At 34.1% G+C, this 16,274-nt stretch overlaps 1 protein-coding gene across 9 annotated transcripts in view; it reads left to right on the top strand.

The window, feature by feature from the left end:
• Positions 1-16,274, top strand: part of SOX6 (SRY-box transcription factor 6) — a 637,684-nt gene that overhangs the window by 147,305 nt on the left and 474,105 nt on the right. For 3 of the 9 annotated variants that reach the window (XM_047691361.1, XM_047691360.1, XM_047691359.1), the window contains exon 3: positions 1,129-1,210. The exons of the other annotated variants lie outside the window; for them this stretch is intronic. The gene's annotated coding sequence lies outside the window, so the exon portion shown is untranslated. The remainder of the gene's footprint in view (positions 1-1,128; positions 1,211-16,274) is intronic. 9 annotated transcript variants of the gene reach the window in all.

Below are 16,274 nucleotides of genomic sequence, written 5' to 3'. Positions count from 1 at the left end.
ATATGAGTGTTTCTCGCACAGAAAATATTAAATAATAGATGGTAACTATTGCTATTTCTTTGCCTGCATCCTGTTAATCAATAAAACTTTATTATATATATCACCTTCTATGTGAAGCCTTTCTGGACTACTACCACCCAGATGATTTACTATTCTTCAATTTTTGTACCATATCACTTATATATTTTTTTACATTTATTGTTTCACAAATCTATGTTATAAGTTTTCATTTACTTATCTTTCTTTGTGGTATATTGTAAGGTTTTAGATAAAAAAGTCTATCTTATTTATCTATCCGTAGTTTCTAGCATATAGTAAATGCTTAGATATTTGTTGCATAAATGATAATCAAGATTGTTTTACACCTTTTTTGAAATAGTCAGGAGTAGACTTTTTGGTTGGGAAGAACAGAGAGGTGGTTTAGGGATATGAGAACATTTGCACAGAATGAAAGCGGAGAGTAAGATTTTGGGGATCCAGAGAGCAGCATGAGAGCAAGAGGTGGTGTTTTGAAGCTGGTAATATATAATATTAATACTAATGCTACTACTATTGTCACTAGTAGTAGCTGTAAATTTCCTACGAATGTGAGAGAGATAGGGGGTATAGAATGGAGAATGGGAAAGACATACTGTAGTGTCAGTGAAACCATTTTGTGATTACATTGTTGTAATGTAGATGATAACATTGGTAATGGAATATAAATATATATTGTGTGAATCAGTTTAACTTGAGTGGTTGTAATGGAGGCTTTTAAACAAACTGCTGAGAACACAACATAGTTTTGGGAATAGGTAAAATTTAGACAGAAGTAGTAGGAATGGATTAACTGAGAAGAAGCAGATGGGGATTCTAGATAGTGAAGAATAACATAAATGCAAAAATAGTATAGGCCATAAATAAGTGTAATATAGCTGAAAGAATAGTTGGACTTTGGAGTTGGGTTCATAGGGCTTTACTCTCATCACCACTTGGTGGGACTCCAGACAAATTCCTTTGCCTTTTTGAAACTCAATCCCCTCATCTATAAAATGGGTATGGTTGTTGGGAAGATTATATGATGCATAGAGAACATTTATTTTATATCCGGCATAGTGGGTCCAATAATGATTAGTTTCTTCTTTTTAGACATTCTATATCTTCTGATGAGGAAAGAAAAATGCTTCAAGAAGAACTTTGTGACCCCTCATCACTTTGTATAAGAGCCCAGGTATAATATATATAATTTATGAGTATAACAAATGTTCCCATTTATTTCCTATTTCCATGGCAAATGAAGATTGCATTGTATTTTTGTGATCCAATACTAAGGCTTAGGTAACTTTAATGCTCAGTACTTTCACATCTTCTACTTTTAAGTTATATTTAAAACTATTGGGATTATTGGCTAAACTTTACATACTAATTAAACCATTTTACGATCACAATTCAATATTTTTCAGAAATGCTTCTATTTATAAGGGACATATATATCGAATAAAGGATTAGAAAGAGCAGTATCAGAAACCCTAAATTCTCCCACATCTTGAATTAATTTACATTTATTTATTTAGGTATAATTGATGTATAATATTATATTAGTTTCAGGTATAAGCTTTTTCAATGAAAAATTAGTTTTGATTTCAAAAAGAAATGATATAAGATACACAGAAGTGATATAAGATACAAAATAAAGTTTAGAAACCTTTGACTTTAAAAAATAATCATCCTTTAAATCTCCAGTCATCTTATATAAGGCCGTATATAAAACCACTGTTAATGTGCATTTACAAAAATATTTTGGATACATAGATATTTTAAAAGTGATTTAGCATAAATAATCTAGAAAACAGAGAAATCTTTTTATTTCTTCATTGAAGAAAAAATTCAGGACTAGTTAACTAACTCTGTATTTGTGTAAGAGAACTAAAGAATTTGCGCAGTTAATAGAATAAAAAATGATAAATCATAATAGTTTGGGAGCCAATTTTTAGCACTGTTTTTGGCTCTTGAATACGTACATTAACATATACAATTCATAGGTGTAGTACATAATTTTGTCTATCCTGCCAAGTGAAGAACCACTTCTTGTCAACTGCTGGGTGCTGAGTTGACAAGGATCTAGCATGGGGTGGCATCCAGCTTCATCTGCCCCCTTTGTTATAGATTGGTTCTTTGCATTTGTGAACCTTCCATTGACCCTGATGATAGTTTGCTTGGTTGAGAGTTACTTTATTTTTAGCTTAAAACATTTTGCCCTAGGATGCTTATAAACACGTTGAAAGACTTAGATGGAAGGAAAGGTATTCATGAAGGTATTCATTTTGATGAATCACACAAAACTCCTCTATAAGGCATGAACTGAAACTGAGGAGCTGACAATATTAATAATTCAGCATTTGGTGGTATTGTGGGTATTAATGCATTTATAGTTCAGCGTGGCAAACCTTGGCCCAATCACATGCAAAAATGAGTTCAGTTGTCTCATTTTAGTTTCTGATGAGTATGTTTCATACTTTTTTTCAGCCTGTACATGTGATAGAGAAAATACAGTCTCCCCTTAGAAATGTAAGGTCCATAGGCCACATGTTGTAGAATTAAAAAATATGTATTATAATAAATTGCCATCTTGATTTAATGAAAATAATGTTAGGAATTTTTATATTACATTATGGATGATTTGGGATATTTTAATTGCCCATTTATTTAAAATTTCAAGGTGAACCTATTTTGGTATTACAAGTATACATTTAACTCCTAACTTTAAATAACCAGTAAATTTATATACTTTATGCAGGTAAACTTTATAAAAAATTTATCAGAAAAATCAAAACATGTTAATAATAATAAGTAGTTATAATAGCTAAGTATATTCAGTATTTAGGACTCAAAGTTATTTCACAGAAAGTACTTTCATGGGGGAAATAAATGTATCTTCTTGTATTAAAATGCCATAGGAATGACACAATTTCTATTAAATTATTAGTAACTCCAGGACGTACCTCATAATTTGTCTGGCCTAGAAATATGGCAATGACTGGAGTGGAAGGATCCTGCTCCTTAAAATTTGGTGGCTTGTTGAACTGTCTGAATAGTCTATGTCTGTCTGGCATATACCAAATATATCTTACAGTTGCAAAGGAATTATTTTTAGTTATCTAATACAGCCTCTTTGGGACTGACATAACCACTCTGTTGTCAGATTTCCTTTTTTTAAGGATGTAAATGAGAAATTTAAATTTTCATATAAACAAAAAGTTTATTATTTGGTCCTTGCAGTATTTGTGTCCATATTTTTACCTAGAAATCCTTATTATTGTATTCAAGTTGAGTTACAAGGAGGAAAAGCTTATAAATTTAAAATAACCTTTTGTGGTGATAAGATGTGGTTTACAGTACTTGGTGTAAGACACTGACTTAATAAAACTGAAAGGAAATAAATAAATGTAATTTAATTGTAATTAAATTATAAATCAAATGGAGACTATTTTGTTTTAGCTGCTTTTAAAGCTGATTTTAACTTTTAATGAATTTCAGCATAGTCAGAAACTTATATCTCAATATTATATTTTCACTAACATAAATCTTCAAATGGGAAATTATGTCCATATGGGGGTTAATGATGGTAATTAGCCACCTTTGTCATGAGACAGTTCCTTTTGATCTTATGTAAAAATTTCCATAGTTCTCTTGGTAAGTATTTAGAGTTTAAAAAAAATATGAATTAAAAAGAAAAAAAAACTACAAAAATCTTGCCAAAAAATGGATCATACATAAGATCTGAAAATAAGTAGAAAAGAATTAGATGTATATTTTAGATAGCAGATTAGATCCATTCAGTGAATTTTAGAATTGTCTTTATTATGCTATGGTAATAATAAGTGGCATTGTGCTACAAGTTTAGTAATAAAAATGGAATAGATTTTAAACCACAAACTAGTTTAGTAACTTAAGCTCAATTTTTCTACACTTCTGTATCATTTGCAAAACAGAATGTACTACATCTCTGTGAACAACCTAAATATCTCTTGCCCTGGGAAATCATAAAGTCCAACTTGGCTTTTGACACAGTCTAAGCTACCTGGATTAGGTAAAACTGGTCTTAAAAGAGAAAAATTGGAGACTCAGCAAACCCTAGCAAATATTTTGACACACTCTTGGAGCTGATAAGAGTCACCATAAATTTAAACATTACCTTTCCTAGCACAGAAACTTCACTAATAAATGGCTTTGAATATTTTATGAATGATGGAGGATCCTGTTTGCTAATAAGTCCTCTGGAAGCTGTGACTTTTTTGGGATGGTTTTGCTTTTGGAGGAAGGAGTGTTGAAGAGAAGGTACTGATGAGGTGTCATATAATTTTACAAGTTGCATAACTGCTTTTAACTATGAAACTATCTCTGATTAAAATAACAATTGAGCTCATAATTTTTTTCTGAACAGCTGCTGCTACAGGGGTTCATTACCTTGGAGAGCTTGGAAATAATCGTACTCCTGGTACATGAGTTATGTAGTCTTGTGTTTTACAGCAAAGCACAAAGTTTAAAGCCTATAGAAGAATGTTATTTGAAAGCTGTCAAACCATGTTAAAAAAGACTGCATCGTCAAAAGGCCCTGGTGGCCACAATTCTGCATGTAGCCTTGTCTTATTCATTATAAAATGCATGTTTATAAAGTTCCACAGAGCATCCAATTCCCAATTCACTTATATCAGCAAGACTTAACTTGCTCATTAATCTAAATTCTTTTGCAACTTTAATCTACATGTTTAATTAATCATAAAATGAGGCGGTAAGTAATTTCAGCAATGTGTGGCTTGTTATCAGATGCATTTAATCACTCTTCTGTGAGCTCATTTGGAAACACCTGAAGATGTCGAGTGCAGTTTGAATAAGCATAAATTATTCTTTGTCAGTGTACTTCACTCAACTAATAAGACATTAATTTAAAAGGCACTGTTTGTCATTTTTAGATCTTTACCAATATTTTTAGCTTAGCAATAGAACTCTAATTGTATATATGATTCACAACTAGTGCCCGACATAGGAAAGAGTAAGAGTTTAATTCATTTTTCTTATTTACATGTAATTATGTCATGTAATCTTAGTTTTTAATGAGGATTAACCATCTTGTAAGTATTCATATGCTTTTGGAATAAGGTACTAATGAATTATAGTTGGAAAAATTATTTGTTGGTACAAAGCCTTGTGATTCCTTGTTTCTTGCCTATGTTAGGTCTGAAAGTACTTGAGGTTTGGGGGAGGGCATTTATATGAGGATACAGGTACTGCACAGAGGTTATCATGCAGATGTTAACCTTAAAAAAATCCAAGTAACATAGCTACATTCAGCTATCTCAGATAATAACATATGTAGTCCTTGTATAGGACCAGATAGCCTAAAATAATGACAGTCCCATTTTTCCCAGTCTCTTTAACAATATTGCACAGTTGTTGATAGCATTTTTTAAAAAAGGCAAAACCCAAGAACAACAATAACAAAAACCCACTCATAGTTTCAGAGAAAAAAAATTCACAAGAGCTGAATGGGTTATATATCTCAATGTCAGGAGTATAGGAATAAAAATTGCATTTTATAGGATGTCATCACCTGTCCTGTTTATGCCATGAGAGTAGTGACATACGGTAAGAATAATTATCTCAGTGGAAACAAATTTATTTACCTGCCGTGGAGCATGCCTGTTCATCTTACTCATGAACTCATCTCACTCATATGCTATCTATGGATTGTCAGCAGGGAGCCAGAGGGCATGATTCCTGAAAAGGGAATATCGGTTTGAGCTGAAATATAGCCATATTCTCCATTTTTATTTGATATGCACATCTCCTGGGCTACTTTTCTTTCTTCAGGGATCCTTTACACTGAGCTAACAGTTATTTATATGTCCATTTCTTGCCCTATGCCTCATGACCATGTAAAAATTTTTCTTCCTGTTTTCCTTTCCAGGGAAAACAAAATCCCAGAAATACTTGTTTGTGTTTTTCAAGTCATACAGGCCATAGCAGCACATTTCAGTGAAATGCCATTTACCCTGACTTCACTTAAAACACTGTAAGTTGTCATCTTAGAACCAATGGTGAAAACCTCAACCTAAGGCCTTTTTTAGAGTTATCCTTGAAAAAAAACATGTCATTTGAACTTAACTTTCTTAATAAGAATACTTTTAAAATGTTTGAATAATCTTAGTGGATATACACGTACAGTCTAATATGAGGGCTTGCTGTCAGTTTTTCTTAACAAGAAACCTGAAACTTCCTTTACTCTCCTTCTCTTGGCAAAACTTGAGATAATTTTTCCAAATGGATTTATTTTCTAGTTTGTTGCTTTGGGTGCAAAGAAAGAATACTGTGTTCCCCTTCTTTTGCCCCAGCTGATGTGTGAGAGGCCTGACCCATTTCCTATCAGGTCCTTCCACACAAAGGCAATGATTATTTCATGAAATTCTATATGCTAGCTGTAGCTATTTGTCTGTATGATATACTTCAAGAGGAAAATGATAAACTCAGTTCCATACAGCTTTGATACTCTTAGATGTTTGAATATGTGCTTATGTGTATATATATGTATACACACACACACACACACACACACACACACACACACACAACTTTACCCCAATTGCATACACACTGACACTTTTGCCCAGTTACAGACAAGGACATACCACTTAACCATGCTTCTTCAGTGGAGATTCTCAGTGGTTTAGAAAGTACAATACCCAGAATACTGAACTACTGTAGTGGGTGCAATAGAATGAGTGGGCTTTCCATCCCCAGCTGAACTGACAGAGATGGTTAGGAGGGCTCTGATTTCAATGCTAATTTATATGACTAACAGACAGCATGCTGGTTAAGGAGGGGATTACTGATGGCTGAGAGGGGTGAGGAAGGATGAATAAGGAGCATGTGCAGGGTGGTATCCACTAACACATGTGTACTGGGGAAAGGTTTGGAAGTCCTGCATGGACATCAGATTCACCAGATGAATGAGAATGTTGCAGTGTAATTGGTTACAGGCAACATTTCTGACTTCATACTACAAGTCTCAATATTTATGTTAAAAATGAGAGAATAATAATATATTCAGCTATGCTTTGTGTTGCCTCAGGAAATGCCTAATACCTTTTTCTCCCCAGTCCCCAACTTGCAAACAAATGGCAAGTAAAATTCTGTTGTAATTTTACTGAAAAATTCATGTATTGTTTCCTACAAAAACTTTGATTTATGCGCATCCATTTTTTTTTAATCCAGGCTTTGTGAATATTGTTTGCCTTTCTATAGCAAGCTAGTTTTTCTCAAATCATTTGAAATTGGCTTTTATTAGAAGATAGTTTAAGTATCATATCAGTATAATATATATTTGGTGTTTTTTAAAAAAAAAGATTTTATTTATTTGAGAGAGAGAGTACATAATGGGAGAGGGGAAGTGGGGTCAGGGCTTGATCACAGGACCCTAGAATCATGACCTGAGCCTAAGGCAGATGCTTAACTGACTGAGCCACCCAGGCACCACATATTTGGTGGTTTTATGAGAACTTCTTATCCTAGTGGCTCAAAGCTCTTCCCAGATGACATTTTTATAGATCCACATAGCCTTGCTCACGTATGAAAATAAGGTATTAGGTTATATGGGTGGTTAAGTGTGTATTTAGTTATTTTTCTGGAACTTTCATGAGAATAGGTTGAGTTATGGTTGTGTTAACTGTCCTAGTGCCCTCAGCTTAGAAAATTTGTGTGTTTTTTTTTAAAGATTTTTATTTATTTATTTCACAGAGAGAGATCACAAGTAGGCAGAGAGGCAGGCAGAGAGAGAGAGAGAGAGAGAGAGAGGAGGAAGCAGGTTCTCCGCTGAGCAGAGAGCCCGATGCGGGACTCGATCCCAGGACCCTGAGATCATGACCTGAGCCGAAGGCAGCGGCTTAACCCACTGAGCCACCCAGGCGCCCCAATTTGTGTGTTTTTTAAAGGCAGCATCTGAATCACTTATTGGCAGGAGAACATGGTAATTCATGTAATTTTAGAAACTGTTTATATTTTCTTTCTACATACATAGTATTGGCATAGTTACTGTTCTTATTGGGATCATATTAACAATGTGTTATAGCCACTAATAATCATTTGTTTATACATACTTACAAGTACTGTATTTGAAAATCCCAGACTTCACTAATAGTAAATGAAGACGTAATATATAATTTTCATATTGCATTCTTTTAAAAAAATTTTCTCCACTTTTGTAAAGCATATGACCTATTTAAAAAGGCCGATGCTTAATTATCTGATTTTCTAGTATTTCTTTACCCATATCACAAAAAGACATCTCTGAAATAATCATTGGGCTGTATTTGTAGGCATTCTCCAACTTACTAATAAAGTTCTGGAAGTTTATTGTTTGGAATTTGGAATTGCTATTCTTATAGAAACCAAATTATAGATGGGAGCTTGATTCACTGGGCAACCTACTGATAACTCATTTACCCCATAATGTCTGAATTATACTATTAACAGTACTATGGTAGCTAACTAGTGTCTGTTACATGGTTTTGGTATGAAATCTCATTTTGAATCTTGTTTTAATAACATTCTTTTGATGAACTTCTGGCGGTAGGATTTGACTTTTCCTACTTGTATTCTACCAGTACACAGCAGTAGAAATAAAACGTTCCTTGAAATAGAATTTGGGGGCGGGGGTGAGGCCGACTTCTTGATGTCTCTAGTTATTGAAAGAAAATGATTGGGTATCCTGACTGAAGTAGGAGGGAATTAGTGACCTTGGTGGCCCTGTTGTGTGTCTGTTTTACAAATGAAGGGTATCCCATTGGAGATGGGATATATATATATATTGAGAGAGTGAAGGAACATTTTTAAATTTTACACTGATGTACGAAAGGATGGAGAAGATCAATACTTTTGCTCATTCACCCTGCCTCACAGAATATTCCTAGTATTTTCATTGTTTATCTTGTACTTACTCATTCCCACCCTCATAATTTTGGCTTTCAGTTTTTCAGTTGTAGCACCCAGTGAGAGTAGTTTGGCTTCTAAGAGGAAAACAATTTTGAAATATATTATTGATTAGATCTTGTATAAGGTGAGGTGATACAAGCTTATAGGAAGCAGCTGAGGATGACTCAAAGTTAAATATTCCCAAATACATGACAATTCACCCAAATGATGACCAGTTCATTCCTGTTTAACTACCTTATGTCTTTCAGGTATCAGAAGAAAGTCATATGAAAGTGCAAATAAGTAATGGAAAGTTTATTTGGTTACACATAGAACATCATCTTGAACCTCAGCAATTGAATCCTATTTATCCTTTTTACTTCAAATCTGGCAAATAATACATCTTTTGATTGCCACAGGGGCAAGTATGAAAAGAGGAGAGTAGTAGGGAGAAAATGAAATAACTGATATTTAAAAGACTTTAAAGATTTATTAGTTTAGAGAAAACAGTTTGATGAGTTACAGGTAAAATAGAATTTTGCTCCCCCCCAAAAATATGTGGCTCAAAGTGGGAGGGAAAAATGCTTGACAATACAAACCATGTCTTTTTCTTAATCTGGAGAGTTTGGGGAAAAAAAGAAACATTTGGTAAAGTGAAAACTCAGCTGACTTCATGCCTACCAAGTGAAAAATCTGATCTTTTATCATCTAAGCACATAGTTGGGTAATTCACAAACAGAACTACCCAGTGTATAGGTTGCAATGGCAAGAAGCCAGCAGTGAAATCAAACTCATAAGCACCCTATAGAAAACCCCTCAAATTACTGCTGTGCTGTTGCCAGCTGTACTGCCAGGGAACAAGAGCTGTACAGATTTCTGTGGAATGACTGGGTTACTTAACACAGCTTGATTGGCTCTGTTCCTACTCCTGTTCTCTTTGGTTGACAGCTGACCACCATACTGGTTTGGTTTGAAATAAGACTGAAGTGAACACAAACACTTATATGCACCTTCCTGTTGTACACTGCTCTCCCACCTGCCATCCAAAACCCCATGCATACCTTATAGACCTTGCAAAATGAGAGAGAGAGAGAGATAACAGTGTCTTTGAGTAATGCACACTGGAAGTGGGTGACACTTTCTAGTTCTTTTATTCCACAAATCCCTCAGATCTTTAGAAGAAGAGTTATTTCCATGGTCTTTATTTGTAAGTGCCCAAATTTATTGAATGTAAAATGAATGACATCTTAAAGTCTTCTAATTTTGTTAACTTTTCTTCATTTTAAATCATTGCTTTCTTCATGATCCTATAGCTAGAATTGTTATTCAGAAGCCATCTAGTCTCCCTCTTGCCCTTGGATAAGTTCTCATAGGTAGCTACTTCTGTCTTACAGTATTTCAAAAAAGAGGATATCAAAGATATCCCAAAGGACCCTAGATGGCTTCAATTGCTACATTTCATGAATTAGAGAAACCTTTGAATGAGCAAGGTGTTTGGATCTTTCCCTGTGACATGAAACCCATGGATTCACATGTTCTAGTTCCCATTAAGTTTAGAGGCTTTTAAACTTTTTGGGGGACTGATTTAGAGTAAGGAATAATTTTTTATTTTGACCAAGTATATAATGTAATAGAGTTGAAATAAAGTTTTCATGAACAATACTTAAACCCTTAATATACACAATGTGTTCTATTTTCTCTTTTTTTTCTCCTTGACTTCTCTTCCTTTCCTTCTTCTCTTCCCTTCCATTTTCTCCTTTTCTTTTTAATTAAGAAAATACCAACTGGTACTCAGAAAATTGATTTTATTCACCAACCCAGAGTTTGAAAAACACTGCATTAAAATAAGCAAGCTTTTTTTTCTTTTTAAAGGCTTGATCTTCATGTTCTTTGATCTACCATTGTTTTTAAAGAATTAACTGTCCTCTAAAGGACACCAATTCCATTGCCCGTTTTGGTAATATTATTGGGAAGATACGGTTTATGTTCAATAGTGGCATATGATCTATTAATAATATCACATGTTAAGTGCTTAGTTGTACCAGATTTTGTATTAAATACTTTCTGTTTATTTGTCATGAGAATTTTCTCATGTAATCTTCATAATTATCCTGCGATGCAGAAACTGTTCTTAACACCCATTTTTATAGTTGATAAATTTGAGGATCAGAGAGTTGTGTATCAACTTTTCCAAATCAGTAAATGATAAATCTTCAAATTCAAGGTTGATTGACTCGAGGACCATGTTGTTTCTCTTAACTCTAATAAAATCTTAATTTTGGCTTAAAAAAAATTAAGTGCCTTTGTAAAGAGTCTGTATCACAAAGCAAAGAAAAACAGACTTATGATGATGATTGCTATTTATTTTTAATGATGTAAATGGAAACTTCTTGATAAAATAATTTTCACTCAAAAAGACAAATAGAAAAAGGAAAGAAGAAAGAAAGAAAACCCTCTCTAGTGCCATGGATAGAAAAAATTGCTGCTCTTTATTTAACTCTTGTATAATTAAATTTTGTGAAAGTTTTTCTTTTTTCTTTTTTTATTATTATTAACATATAATGTATGATTTGCCCCAGGGGTACAGGTCTGTGAATCATCAGGCTTACACATTTCACAGCACTCACCATATCACATACCCTTCCGAATGTCCATAACCCAGCCACCCTCTCCATAACTGACCCCCAGCAACCCTCAGTTTGTTTTGTGAGATTAAGAGTCTCTTTATGGTTTGTCTCCCTCCCGATCACATCTTGTTTCATTTTTTCCTTCCCTACCCCCCAACCCCCCTACCCTGTTTCTCAAATTCCTCATATCAGGGGAAAGTTTTCTTTTTAAGGAAAAAAGAAATAGATATACATGGAATTAAATCTTATTCTACAGGCCAGAATGTTTTAGCAAGTCTGAGGAACTCAAACATGAATGAACAGTGGAATTTTCCTTTCATTTTCTATAAAAACTATGTTTTTCGAAGAGAAAAATGGAGGAAAAATGACCATCGTGACTGGTTTTGAAGAAAACTTGTTTATATGTGTAATACATTGGAGAAATTGTTTGGGATCACTTTGACTATGCAGAAATGTGACCACTGAAATTCTTCAGCAAGGTGTGGAGCTATCGGCCCCATAAAACTAATTAGGTCAAATAAGAGTGATAATTTTTTTTTTATGATTTTATTTATTTATTTGACAGACAGAGATCACAAGTAGGCAGAGAGGCAGGCAGAAAGAGAGGAGGAAGCAGGCTCCCCGCTGAGCAGAGAGCCCGATGCGGGGCTCGATCCCAGGATCCTGGGACCATGACCTGAGCCGAAGGCAGAGGCTTTAACCCACTGAGCCACCCAGGCGCCCAAGAGTGATTATTTTTGAAAGTAATTCACTTAGCTCATTTTTCCGGTCTTTCTGGAAAATGGAAAATATTTATGAAAGAAAATAAAGGATGCAGATGGGTTTAATGACCTCTTATTTCTCTCCACATCCTCTGCCACAATTTTAGGGTTAATACTAGATAATTTCTATTACTCTTTTCTTTTCCTTTTTCTATATCTTTCCTTTCCTCTCCTGTAACTTTTCTTTCCTCTCCTTCCTTCTCCCCTCTGTCTTACCCCATTTTCTCATCCTCTCTGCCCCTTCTTTCATTTTGCATTTTTATGTGCAATCCTAGTAATCTAGATTATAACCTTCATTCTCTCCTTAGAAAAATGATTCTTTTATCTTCTAGGTAAGGTGGAAACAGATGTTGTTTTTGTTTATTAAAATGATCTTGAAAAATAACATCCTTTCTGTATTCTTGCATTCCACTTTTTCTTCCATAAACCACATGGATTTCAAAAGAAATCTATCATCCTCCTTCTGGAAAATGTTAAAATGTTGACTTCTACTTTATATCTTCTTGAGAGTAAGATGTGTCTATGGTCTTTGTATGACCATTAAAGAGAAAACCAAAGATTCCACATTAAAAATTAGCACCGATCCAAATATTTCTACCACACTAACTATAAATGAAACTTTGTAAGTACACTTTTTTATACAAGGAGATAGAGTTGCTCAATATGTGATTGTTATATGATGCTATCTCAGAGGAGAATTTGAAAGGAGACAGTTGTGCTAGATCTAAACCTCATTGAACTCAAGGTCAGGATTCTAAAAGCAGCCTTCTCAAGGTTACTTAGACAAGGTAGAATAAGATGAACTTGGATTTAAAGATACTACAAAAACATGCTTTGAATTCCTGAGGAAGGTAAGAAGGAGTAATTTCCATGATGGTAGAGTGTAATAAGAACATGGTCAGTAATAGGTACATGACTGAGATATGTTTATGACACTGTCAAATATTGCTGTGGGTAGACAGATTTGGTTTATGAATAAAGATATAGAAACACTCATAGACACATGGCTGCAACCATGTTGGGCAAATAAAAAAAAAAGTACAAAACATGGGACAATTTTTAGTGTGTTGGTAGAGTGAGGTGTAGAACAAGAAAGAAAGCATATCTATATTCGGATAAATGGGAGATAAAGAAGAGCAGTATTTCAATGTTATTTGGGAAAGAATTTATAGAGTTTGTGGATTATGTAAGTGATGGTTTCCCTGGTTTGCTGAGTGTGAAGTAATAGATTTAATTTTACTCTGGTGTCATCTTTTTTTGTCTATTTTATTTATTTTTTTAATTTTTATTTTTTTAATTTTTATTTTTTTTTAAAGATTTTATTTATTTATTTGACAGAGAGAGATCACAAGTAGGCAGAGAGGCAGGCAGAGAGAGAGGAAGAAGCAGGCTCCCCACTGAGCAGAGAGCCCGATGTGGGGCTCGATCCCAGGACCCCGAGATCATTACCCGAGCCAAAGGCAGCGGTCTAACCCGCTGAGCCACCCAGGCGCCCCTATTTTTTTAATTTTTAAAAGAATTTTATTTATTTGGTAGAGAGAGAAAGAGTGAGAGAGAGAGAACGGAAGCAGGGGAGTTTCAGGCTGACGGAGAGAGAGAAGCAGGCTCCCCGCTGAGCAGAGAGGCAGACTCAGGATCCTGGGATCATGACCTGAGTTGAAAGCGGGTGCTTAATGGACTAAGCTCCCCTTGTTTGCCTATTTTAATGTGAAACTTTAAGTAGAATCATGCTTATACATTTTTAGATATGGATTCTATTCTTGATTCAGGATTATTCTGCATCTTAGGATCATGTACTGCTATCAAGATGAAGCCTCTTCTATAGCACCATTGGTTCTAGTAGCTCTTAAAGGTAACTAAAATAATTGAATTTTTATGATGGGGCAAATACAGCAAATATTATGAATTTGGTCCTTATGTGGAAGTTAACTTTGTTTTGTTCTTTACTTTGGGATTTAAATCTAACCTTGGCCAGCCTCTTTGGTCACAAGGAGGAATTGGCTGAGAGAAAGTAGACACATTACCAGCAATCTCTAGTCTACTTAGGAAACCTCATCCCTCCTCTTTATCACTCTTGATTTCAATGTTTGACCCTTCAACTATTTCTAACAAAGATAGATACTTCACTTTCCTTTCTCTTTAGTCTCTTATTTAGTAGTTCCATCAAGTATCTGTGGAGTGGAAGCCAATTTTGCATACAATGTCAGAATGATTCCATAATAACCATCTGCTTTACGACCTGTTTTCTGGGTCCTGTGTATTTCAGGGTGAGGGGGACCAAAGAGAACTACCATTTATTGAACACATGTGTTACTGCATTTAATTTGTACAAGAGCTCTGAAGTGACAATTACATTTAGATAAGGAAGCTATTTGGCATCAGGAAACAATCCTATTAAAAAAGCAAAATTGTCACAGATTCTTATTTAAAAAACACTTGTAGAAAATCCATCTTTGCCATTATAATAGCTTGGAATGAGAAACAAGTGAGATATAAAGATATAAGTGAGAAAATATGAATAATGAGAAATAAATTATTACTATTTGCCTCACCTCCACAGTGAATTGTTAGAAATAATGCATCTAAAAGAGGAAATAGTGCTGTAATTAGTTTGACATAAAACATGGTATCTAAGAAAAGACAATGATTTCTACTTCTGCTGAAGGGAGAAAATAGTTCTTATTCTAATTTACATACGTGTATGTTGTCTTGATAAGGGAGCCTTGGTAGAACCACAGGCATAAGCTGTTTTTAACATGTTCATATAATTTGACTCCAGGGAAAGTGATATTTTGTTCAAAAGGGACTGTGATGACAAAAGAGATCCTAAAATGACATAAATTTCAGTTTCTACTTCTTGCATTCCTACTTCAAGATTCAGTAGATAATAATGATCAATTTTTAAATAAAATCCCCAAAATAGGTGCAGTCAAATGTTTAAAAAGGTGAGGTGAAATGTAGAAGTGCTGTCTTTTCTTTATTTTTTACTTTAAAAATTTGTGGAGATTTTGTCATGCACCTAATACTGTGGTTGATTTGTACAGATACTTAATAAATATTATTGAAATGAAACTTGGAAATAAATATGTGCATATTCATTTATTAATTCTTTTCTTTTTAAAACTCAGCAGACATTTACTGAGGGCTTAATATGTTCCAGATAGACATGTTTGAGATTTAAATGTGAATAACGTATTAGAGCCAACCTTTAAGTAGCCTAAAATCTAATGGAGAGACAGGTAGAGAGAAAATATAACAAAATATTAATCTTAGAGTTGAGGTATGATTGAAGTAAGATACATAGAATTTGAAATTTTCCAGGGAGAACTTGGGAAGGCTTCATTGAGTAGGTTAACACTGGAACTACTTCTTAAAGGAGTAATACAGAGTTACTAAGAGGGGATGTGAAGATAGGGAGAATGTTCTACCCAGGGAATAGCACTTATAAAAGCACCTAGACATTAAAAAGTCTTGGTATATTTTGAGAATTATAAGAATTCAATATCATTGCCACATGTGGGGCAGAGGGAATGGGTAAAGGAATTAAGCTGAAGAAATACACTTGAGAGTTTTTGGTGGTGCAATTGATTATTTCCTGATATGAACCTGGAAAATGTTTAATTTCAACTAATTAATTTCAGTAAGATGTGGATTTTTCTAGGAAATTACCCATTTTATTAGAGTCTCCATGATACACCTTTTAGTGCCTTTATTATAGCAAATGAGATATTAAGCTGTTAAAATGATGAAATTGTGCAGAGTGACAAGATATGGAAAGAGTTTGGAATGATGTTTGAAAGAATTGCTAGTCATTTTTTCTTAAAATCATCCTTTCTGCTGTGAAGTGTGTAAACCTGGCGATTCACAGACCGGTACCCCTGGGGCTAATAATACATTATATGTTAATAAAAAAATAAATTATATATAAAAAAATAAATGA

Source organism: Lutra lutra, chromosome 10 (genome assembly GCF_902655055.1).
Source record: "Lutra lutra chromosome 10, mLutLut1.2, whole genome shotgun sequence".
Classification (NCBI taxonomy): domain Eukaryota; kingdom Metazoa; phylum Chordata; class Mammalia; order Carnivora; family Mustelidae; genus Lutra; species Lutra lutra.
This window is presented reverse-complemented; position numbering and strand designations above follow the sequence as displayed.